Below are 10,224 nucleotides of genomic sequence, written 5' to 3'. Positions count from 1 at the left end.
AACCAAAAGGATAATGGAATATAATAAACTTTGGGTTCAATTTTGTCTAGGTTGTTTTGAACTCTATCATATATTGTGTCTTTAATTATAACTAGCCTACCCACCCCTTCTTTAACGTATTTGTAAAATGGGGACAAAACAGAGATTATCATGAAGATCAAATTGAAGAAGAATATATAAAGTATCTAACACATAAAAAACATTCACTGTGGATGTATCTTTTACATACCCACCTAGTATTATAATTGACTGAATATTGTTTACACAGTCATCAGGTTATATTTGTTAAAATTACTTGCTTTTATGAATGAAGGGAACCAGTCATACACCTTTGAATTATACATGTAAGATGGAAGCTGTGTTTTTCATAAAACATGCTAACAAAAAACAAGTTCATGTGAGTAAATTCATAAAATATAGGAAGTTTTTTTTCTAGAAAATTTACAAATAAGTCAACATTTACTTAAATATGCAATAGATAATATATCTCCCTTAGGTTTCAGTAGCTTCCAGTAATACAAATTTATTTCTCTCTCATCTTTCTCCCTCTGACTGGCCAAAAACATGGCTACTCTACATCTTCTTTCTGAGTACAAAACTGAAAGAACAATCTAGGCCAGAGGAAGAATAAAAAGAGCCATATGTAGCATGGTATTCCTTGAAGTTTCTGCTCAGTCATAGCCCATGGTACTTTCACTAATGTTTCATTGGACAAACCATGTATACAAAGGTGTCAATGAAAATAACAGTAGCTTTGTGTAATTTGTAGAACCACAATTGAAATCATTGTGTCCTTTACTTCTCAGTGTTATATACCCAGAGACCAATATGCTTTTATTAGACCATGGCCAGAAAACAGAAATACTGTATTTCCCTCTTTGCACATTCATTATCAGAAATCTTTCATTTTTTTAGGAAAGTTATATGTGATTTATGGTCACACAGTAAATATACAATGAAACATTTCATGGTAAGTCAGCTTACAGAGCAATGGAAACAATTTGCAATGTGCAATTTATACTATTACTGAGAAAGAGAAAATCAAAAAGATGACCTTTAGCTTAAAAGTTAGCTTTGGAATTGATTATAACAGGCACCACAGAGAACAATGCAGACATAAATAAAACTTAAACTAAAAGAAAATGTTCCCTAACATTCAACTCTCCTGATGGGGGATCTCTACATTGTTAGAGATCATTGTCTCCAATAGGAATTTGGTTATTTTTTTTGTTTTTTGTTTTTATATTTGTGTCCAATTTATTGCCAAACTATAGTCATTGCCTTGCATATGATATCCTGGTAAAAATTTCTGTCTCTCTTTCCTCTGAATGGTTCATGTTCTACATTATTCTGTGAGTTTCAGTTTTAGAAACTTCAATATCATATGTTCTAGAAAATACTTTAAGAAATGAACTCTAAAAAATGAAAGCAGGAGCCTTAATTGTAAACTAAGAAGAAAATGTTCTAGTCAATTTATCATGTATATTAACTGATAGAGCACATTAAGCAGGAACATCGATGTATTGTGAAAACCCATCTCTTTAGGGCTAAATTATAAGTATATTAATTTGCACTTGTGTCACAGTATATGTGCAAATAATTTAATTTATTGAACTTTCCATCCAGAAAGCAAGCCTGATGAAAAGAGATTCCACTTTTGTCAATTCCTTAGGTACTTTAAACCATTATATTTCTACCACCTATAAAGTAGATTTGTTTAGAAATTGTAATTCCTTCCCTTTGTGATGTATTAATGTCCACATAAGATGTGGAATAATTAGGTTGAGCTAATTAACATAACTGCCATCTTGCTTACTTATTTTTGTGATGAGACACTTGAACTTACTCTTTTGTCTATTTGAAATACTTGATACTTTATTGATTATCATCATTTGCTGTGTAATAGGTCTCAAAATTCTTTTGTCATGTAACTTTTAAACTTTGTACCCTTTCTCCCATGATTTTCCAACCTCTCTCTTCTCTTTTGCAGTTTCAAGCATTATTAATTTAAACATGTATGTTTAGACTCTATATGTAAGTGAAGTAATCTATATAGTTTCTTTCTGTGTCAAGATTACTTTCTTAAGCATAGTGTTTTACATGTTTCTCCATGGTGTGACAAATGTCAGCATTACCTTTGTCTTTGTAAGAATTAATAGTATTTTACTGTCTTTATATATGTCACATTATCTTCATTCACTGATCCTTTGATGTCAGTAACAGAAAAGTGATGATTTTTTTTTCAGCACTGTGATTTTAATTCCTTTGGAGATATAGACCCCATAAAAGGATTGGTGGATTATGTGTTATTATAGTTTTAGGCTTTTGAAAAACTTGTATGGCATTTAAAAAATATTCTGTCATATATTACATCCTGGCTGCAATTTTCCCTCCCTCCTCTCATCCTAGTCCTTCCTTTACATATTCCCTCTTCCCCAGATCAAATCCTCCTCTGTTTACGTAGTATAAGTTGCAATAATACTAGGTGCTTATCTCATATAAAGGCTGAACAAAGCAACCCACTAGGAGGAAAAGGAGCCCAAGAACAGACAAGAGTGAGAGATAGCCCTTGCTCCCACTGTTAGGAGTCCCACATAAATAGCTATACAACCACAACATATATGCAGAAGACCTAGGTTAGTCCCATGCAGTCTCCCTAATTGTTGCTTCAGTCTCTGTGGGCCCCTATGAGCCCTGCTTAGTTGATTCTGTGGGCCATGTTCTATTCCGTTTTTATAATGGCTATTCAAATATACTTTCCCATCAATAAATGTACAAATGTTTCCCCTTTTCAAATCCTTACCAGTTCTTATGTCTATTTTAATAAAATCCAATCTTGATGAAGTGAAGTGATACCTTATTGTGACTTTAATCAGTACTTCCATTATGAATAGTGATTCTGAGTATCTTTTCACATACCATTAGCTATTTGTCTCTCTTATTTTCATAAAAGCATCTTTTTGTCATTTGTTCACCTTTAATTTGGCTTTCTTGATATTGATTTCGACTTTCTAATTTTTTATTATTAGCTACTTACTCACTATTGATTGTCAATATTTTCTTATTCTATAGGCTGTCTCTTCATATTGTGATTTTCTTCTTTTTCTTTGCAGAAACGTTCTTTTTTTTTATTTTTGAGATAGGATTTCTCTGTGTAGTTTGGTAACCTGTCCTGGCACTTATTCTGTAGACCAGGCTGTCCAGAGATCCATCTTCCTCTGCCTCCTGAGTGTTGGGATTAAAGGCATGCACCATCATGGCACAGCAGAAATGTTCTTTATCATATCAGATTACTGTTTTCCTTTAAGTGTCATGAAAAAAATTATTGTGCAGACTAATTTTGTAGAGATTTTCATTAGTGGCTTTATTCATCTAATCCATTTTTAGTTAATTTTGTATATGATCAGCCATGAAGATAATAAGCTTTCCTAAACTTGCTTATTGAAATATTAGTCTTTTCCTACTGTTTGTTCTCGAAGCCTTTAGAAAAAAATCAATTGTTCCTAAATCTGTGGGTTTATTTATAAACTTCCTATCTTGTTTCATTGGGCAATGTGTCTCTTTTTTGTGAGTATCATACTGTTTTTGTTATAGTAACTTTATAATATTGTTTGAAATTTGGAAATTTGGGGCTTTGATTTGGTTCTTTTTTACTTAAGATTGTTTAGATATTTATTTTGTGCATCCATACAAATTTAAGTATTATTTTATGCAATGTGACATTCATATTAATACTACAGTATTAATATTTCTATTATGACAAAGCTAAAATTTGGAAATATTTCTTATAAATTCTAGAACAAGGTTACCAATTTATTATTCATTTTGAATGTAATGATGGACTACTTTTATCCAGAGAAGTTATGCAAGACAGAGAAATTAAACACATTCTGATAGGACTGGAAGACACATATTTTTTTTTTATTATTATTGAGACATAATGTTGTGGTCTAGAGAATGACAAAATTTTCCCACCAAAAGATTGCTACTACTCATAAAGTCATAGGATCAGAATACAGATAAATAATTACCTTTTTATAATTTTACAATGGTTGGAAATAAAGAAACAATACCACATATAAGAATATCAAGTGAAAGCATTTATGTGTAAATTTAACTGAGAAGATGAAATATCTATGAGATTTAAATCACTACAAATCTTCAAATTTCCTGCTTCATAAAAAAATCTGCTGGATGCTATGGGCCATAGGTTGGAGATGGATGCTCCAATATTACAAAAGAACTTTGGGTGACTGTCCAAGCAGTGAGATGTCTCTGTCAATTCTAGAGTTTTGGAAATTGCTTACAATGTACTTCCTGTTTACTTAGGTAATATTATATCCTTCTGGGGTCTTTGATGGAGTTGAAGAATAGTTATAGTTTTCCTTAGTTATAATAAAAGATAAAGTAGATATAATTATTGTAACTATAATTCTTACTTCATACCTGTTTTGCTGTATGTAATTTTACTATGTTAAAGTTAAAACCTTCCTTCTTATTTAAACAAAAAAGGGGAGGTGATGTGGGATTCCCCTCTGTGTGCTGTGAATGCCATTGGTTAAAAAAGAAACTGCTTTGAGCCTATAGCAGAGCAGGGCAGAGCAGAGGTAGATGGGGAAAACTTAGCTGAATGCTGGGAGAAAGAAGTCAGAGTCAAAAGACATCATGTAGCTACTTCCGAGAACAGACATGCTGGAAGCTTGCTGGTAAGCCACAGCCATGTGGCAATATACAGATTAATAGAGATGGGTTAAATTAAGATGTTAAGAGTTAGCCAATAAGAAGCTAGAGCTAATAGGACAAGGAGTAATTTAGATAAAATAGTTTCTGTGTGGTTGTTTCTGGAGTCTGTGCAGCTGGGAACACACAAGCAACCTCCTATTACAACTAATGAAATAAATGAAAGAACATGTGAAAGAATGAACATGTATCTTTGGCTCATGAGATGCAAGAAACTTTTAAGTTTCAAAGTTATATTATTACATTTATGTTTCGTAAAATATAAAGTATTGTATTTCCAATTTCATGGATAGCATGTTTCAAAAGGAGACAAAATTTATTTAAATGGGGAATACTGGAAAATTTAGCAATGATAATAAGTAGTAATGTATAAAGAACATAGCAAACCACTTATAGGTCACATAGGAATGAATTATCCCTGGGAAGCATGTGCTATGCTGGTTTGACTTTATTATGAAATGACTGAATAGATATTTTAGAATTTATATTTGTTTGGGGATTGATCTCTCAGTCTTATACATGTTAGCCAAGTACTCTACCACAGACCTGCATCTTCAATGCCAAAAGGATATTTTAAACTCTTATTTATTTCAAATAGATATATTTATCATAAAATATATAATCAAGTGTTCCACATCTTGAGATCTGTTGATTATCTTCTATAAAGCAGGAATTTAACCTGATGCTAAGGTCACAAAGGTAAATACACATATTGTTTTCACAAGATAAACTTTTTTTCAAGGCCTCCCAAGAGCTATGAAATTGGCCAAATGTAGTAAGGGAATCAAATGAAAATGTGTAGAACTTTTTACACAAAAATTCTAACCATGTATTTTAAAATTCCATTATAAGTTGATTTATCTATTGTGTGTCGATTTCCCTTTCACTTTAAAATAGCAATTTTGACGTAAGTAAATTTAGCTATGCTTTTTATTCAATCAGAGGTCAATTATATGCTCTGATTATGTAGGATGTTGTCATTGCACTTGTGATATTGGCTTTGAAAACAAGAATGCCAGAGACCCAGATATCAGGTGAACCTGTTCCCTATAAATAGCAAAGATAATAAGGGGCTTCAGTTTTTTGCTAGTAAAACTTTACACAGGGTCTCAGTGACTAAAATTATAGGCGTTTAGAATGTCAGGAAGGGGAAAATCTTATTATGGCAAGTTTTGCCTCTCTGTAATAGTTATGAGATTTTTCCTTGCTTAAAATAACATGATTTATGAACTTATAATACCTGCTGGAAATTAAGAGGAGTTCTGCATACTGCAGCTCATTAAGTGTTGATTATGTAAGTATTACTAGGTTAAGCATCATTTGAGTTTTCCTCCAAAAGCAGAACTGATGTTTTTATCCTACTGGTTTTGTTAGTATTTTTTTTTGACACTATGTGTTTATAAAGTACATAATTCCTCTTGGTTATTATTACAAGTATTCATTTTCATATCTATTAGAAGTCTTAAGTCTCAAAAAATAGCAAAAGAAGCAATAGAAAAATAGATGTTGTTTTAGCTAGAATCAGCATTTATGAATATTTTAGCTGATTATTCCATAACCAGTTTCATTATCATCACATTATTTTCTGTTTATATCTTAATATAAATATGTATTACCTGAATGAATTTAGCTTTCAGTGGAGAATAGTTTAAGCAATGTTTATAGCTCTTTATAGTAATCTTTTTCTTCAGATATAAATTGATTACATTATGGCAGAACCCATGATAGCTCCTTCCTGGACTGAATACCAATTATTCCAACCTACTCCTCAGGTATAAAGTATTTAGAGCTTGAGATAGTAAGACAGGCTAGTATTTCTTCAGCAAGAAGACAGGCTAGTATTTCTTCAGCAAGAAGAGGTAGATTAGTATAAATATATCACTGTATGTTGATGGGGAGACAGCTGGCCAAATGACTACTTTGTTCCAGACTCAAATATTTGTTCTCAAGGTGTTATCCATATGATAACAAAGCTACAAACAAAAGGAATAGCTATAAACCAAAGGGGAAATGTAACAAGTGAGTCTAGACATTACAAAGTGGACCTGAGAACAGGAGTTGACCAATAATATGCTAATGCCATATTGCAAAGTACAAAGCTTGATTGAGAAATTTACATAAATTTCTGACAATATCAACATTTCCTTCAAGTGCAATCAAACAAAGAATGTCCCCATTCACAACTTTTCCCTCACTCTGTTTTGGTTTTTAAAACATGACCAGCTTTGTATATAAAATATTTCGGTTGTCTTGACTACCTTTCTCCTTCCTGTGCTTCTCTGCATGACCATTTCCAACACTGAAGTTCCTTTCTATGTCAACACCTTTTTCATGCCTAAACATTTATTAGCTGAATTAAACAACACAATCCTAACTAGTCTCTTCATTTCTTTAATGTCACATTCATACTTCTACAAGTTATTCAGATTCTGCTATCACAAACTGAAAATTAACTACAATCCACATATTGTTTTAAATAGTTCACTTTTTAATTAATTCTACTAATGGCACTTAGGTATCAGAAGAGCAATAGTCCTTGTTTCAAATGCAGAGGAAAAGTTCAGAAAACTTCAGTGTGTAACTGTGCTACATAGGGTTAATTAGCCTAAGCCTCATGATTTTGTAATACTTCATATTTCCCTCTCTTACACTCTCCTAAAATACATATTATTTTATAAAATTTAACTTTGGCATCTTGTAATTCAACACATTTACAATATAAACACATATTACTTCTTTCTAAGAATATTTATGTTTTTTTATTTTTTAAGTAAAATATAATTATACCACTTTTTCCTTTTCCCTTTCTTCTATTTCACTAGTCCATTCCTTTCAATGCTGTCCATGCTCCCTTACTTCTACTTCTCAGTATTTATCTATTTAATTCTTCTTGATATTTCACACTCCAAGTTTACCAGATGATTGCTTCCTTGGTAAGATTCTAGGGACTATTAGTCTCGTATATATATATTCTCTCTGTATAGAATAAATATTACTATTTCCTTTGTATGAAAAGGTAAATAAATTATAATTTCCAGGTTATACTTATGTTGTACTTCTATCATTAAACACTTTATTTCCTCCTTGAGAGGATTGAGGACATTTTATTCTATGTTCTCATAAAATCTTATATGTGTTTCTAATATATTTTACTATGCTTTTGTTCTGCTGTCTAATTCAATCTTTGATATAGTTAGTTCTTGTCTGTAAAGTCTCTATAGTCAAAGACTTATGCATATCTTAACATTGCTTGCTTACACTTTGGGAATTTTATGCATATATATAATGTAGTTTGATCATATCCACCCCCAACACATATGTAATTGTTGTTTCCTAGTAAAATGCCTGACATAGAAAGGTTCTTAATTAAAGTATGGCAAATGTGGAACAACCACTAGATTTATTTAAGTTATCTGGTTTATCTTTAGCATCTGTAATTAATATGTAAAGGCAATCTCCCCACACCCAACTCAGGATTAAGGTACTACCTTTTAACCTCCCAATATATGCTGTATACTTTGAACATTGTTCAGTAACCCACCCTTAATCAGTTTCATTTGTTTCATTCCATTAAGTATTAATTACTTAATAATATGTTCTAAAAATTAAATGGAAATTTATAGAAATAAACAATTCATACAGTTTAAATAATATACTGTCTATGTAGCTTTTGGAATCATGTACCATCAGTAGACATCCCACCTGGAATGGCTATCATTCTCTCTCAGCATATACACATTTCATAAAATGCTCAAATATTGCTAATTCAGTATCTTTCTCAGTTGATTGGTTGCCATCATATCACAGTGTTGATGTACCACTTCTTTTACTCAGTATTAGTCAAAACATACAAGAATATTGATGCCAGCAATTCAGATATGCCAAAGAAAATGATTTACCCGTGGGCCCTCATATATTAATCATTAAACCTGAAAATGCCTCACAGGAAAATATGGTAGAGACAATTCCTTAGTTGATGTTTCTTCTTCCCAGATAATTTTATTTTATGTCAAGTCAGAAAAACAAAACAAAACAACTAACCAACTAGCACATATATACATAGGATTTGCTACTATCTGTAGTTATAAGGACCTACTGTGTTTTTAGAATGTAGTCTCTATGGATAAAAGTGTCCACTATAGTTGTGGTGATCTGTTTGTCTACATTCTCTTTCTTTTAGCCTTCCCAGAAAACAAAAAAATATTACTGAAACTCAATGACCATGACTTGTTGAATGCTTTTGGAGTGAGTACATGAGTACATGATCTAGACAACAATTGATCTTTTACCTCAGTGAAGAGATGTACTGCTTTGCAGAGAGGAACTTCTGATATTGCATTTTGGTGCAAATATGTCAGTCTACAGTCTACTACAGTCTAATTGGGAGTGAAAAGACCAATTATTTTCTGGATGAAAGTGATAATTACAAGCCATAATGGTGATTACAATGACTCCAGAACTTTGTCTCATCTCTATCCCTTTTACACACTACTTGGACAAATGAACTGGATGTAGATATATAGCCAGCATTGTCACATCTGTCATGAAGGTAAATGTTAAAACACATATTTATGTTCACCTGGTATTAAAAGTGACCCTAATTTCCAACTTCAAGAATATCAAATTCTGAAGTTTAATTTAAATAAAAACAGTAGATTTGATACTTTATAAGAATAAGTACAATGAAAAAAACTCTTCAGATTAAAAAACACTATGAAGGATGGTTTGTCGTATTATCAATATACAGCTAGATCTGTATATAATGTGGGTAAAGTATAAAATACTAGCATGCATAAAGCCTTCAATATATTTCCTTCATTTGATTAAAAAATCTTGTTTGAAATTTTGTAAACCTAGTGACATTTTGATTTTCATATACATAGCATTTTTTTTATTGAGAAAAGGAAAAAAAAAGTTTTTGCCTCCTCCCAACCTCCCATTTCCCTCCCCCTCCTCCCACCCTTCTTCCCCTCCCCCCACTCCTCTCCCCCTCCCTCTCCAGTCCAAAGAGCATTCACGGTTCCCTGCCCTGCGGAAAGTCCAAGGTCCTCCCCCCTCTGTCCATGTCTAGGAAGGTGAGCATCCAAACTGGCTAGGCTCCCACAAAGCCAGAACATGAAGTAGGATCAAAACCCTGTGCCATTGTCCTTGGCTTCTCATCAGCCCTCATTGTTCGCCATGTTCAGAAAGTCCGGTTTTATCCCATGCTTTTTCAGTCACAGTCCAGCTGGCCTTGGTGAGCTCCCAATAGATCAGCCCCACTATCTCAGTGGGTGGGTGCGCCCCTCGTGGTCCTGACTTCCTTGCTCATCTTCTCCCTCCTTCCGCTCCTCATTGGGACCTTGGGAGCTCAGTCCAGTGCTCCAGTGTGGGTCTCTGTCTCTATCTCCATCCATCACCAGATGAGGGTTCTATGGTGATATGCAAGATATTCATCAGTATTGCTATAGGATAGGGTCATTTCAGGTTCCCTATCCTCAGCTG

The sequence above is a fragment of the Microtus pennsylvanicus genome, chromosome X (assembly GCF_037038515.1).
Source record: "Microtus pennsylvanicus isolate mMicPen1 chromosome X, mMicPen1.hap1, whole genome shotgun sequence".
NCBI lineage: Eukaryota > Metazoa > Chordata > Mammalia > Rodentia > Cricetidae > Microtus > Microtus pennsylvanicus.
This window is presented reverse-complemented; position numbering follows the sequence as displayed.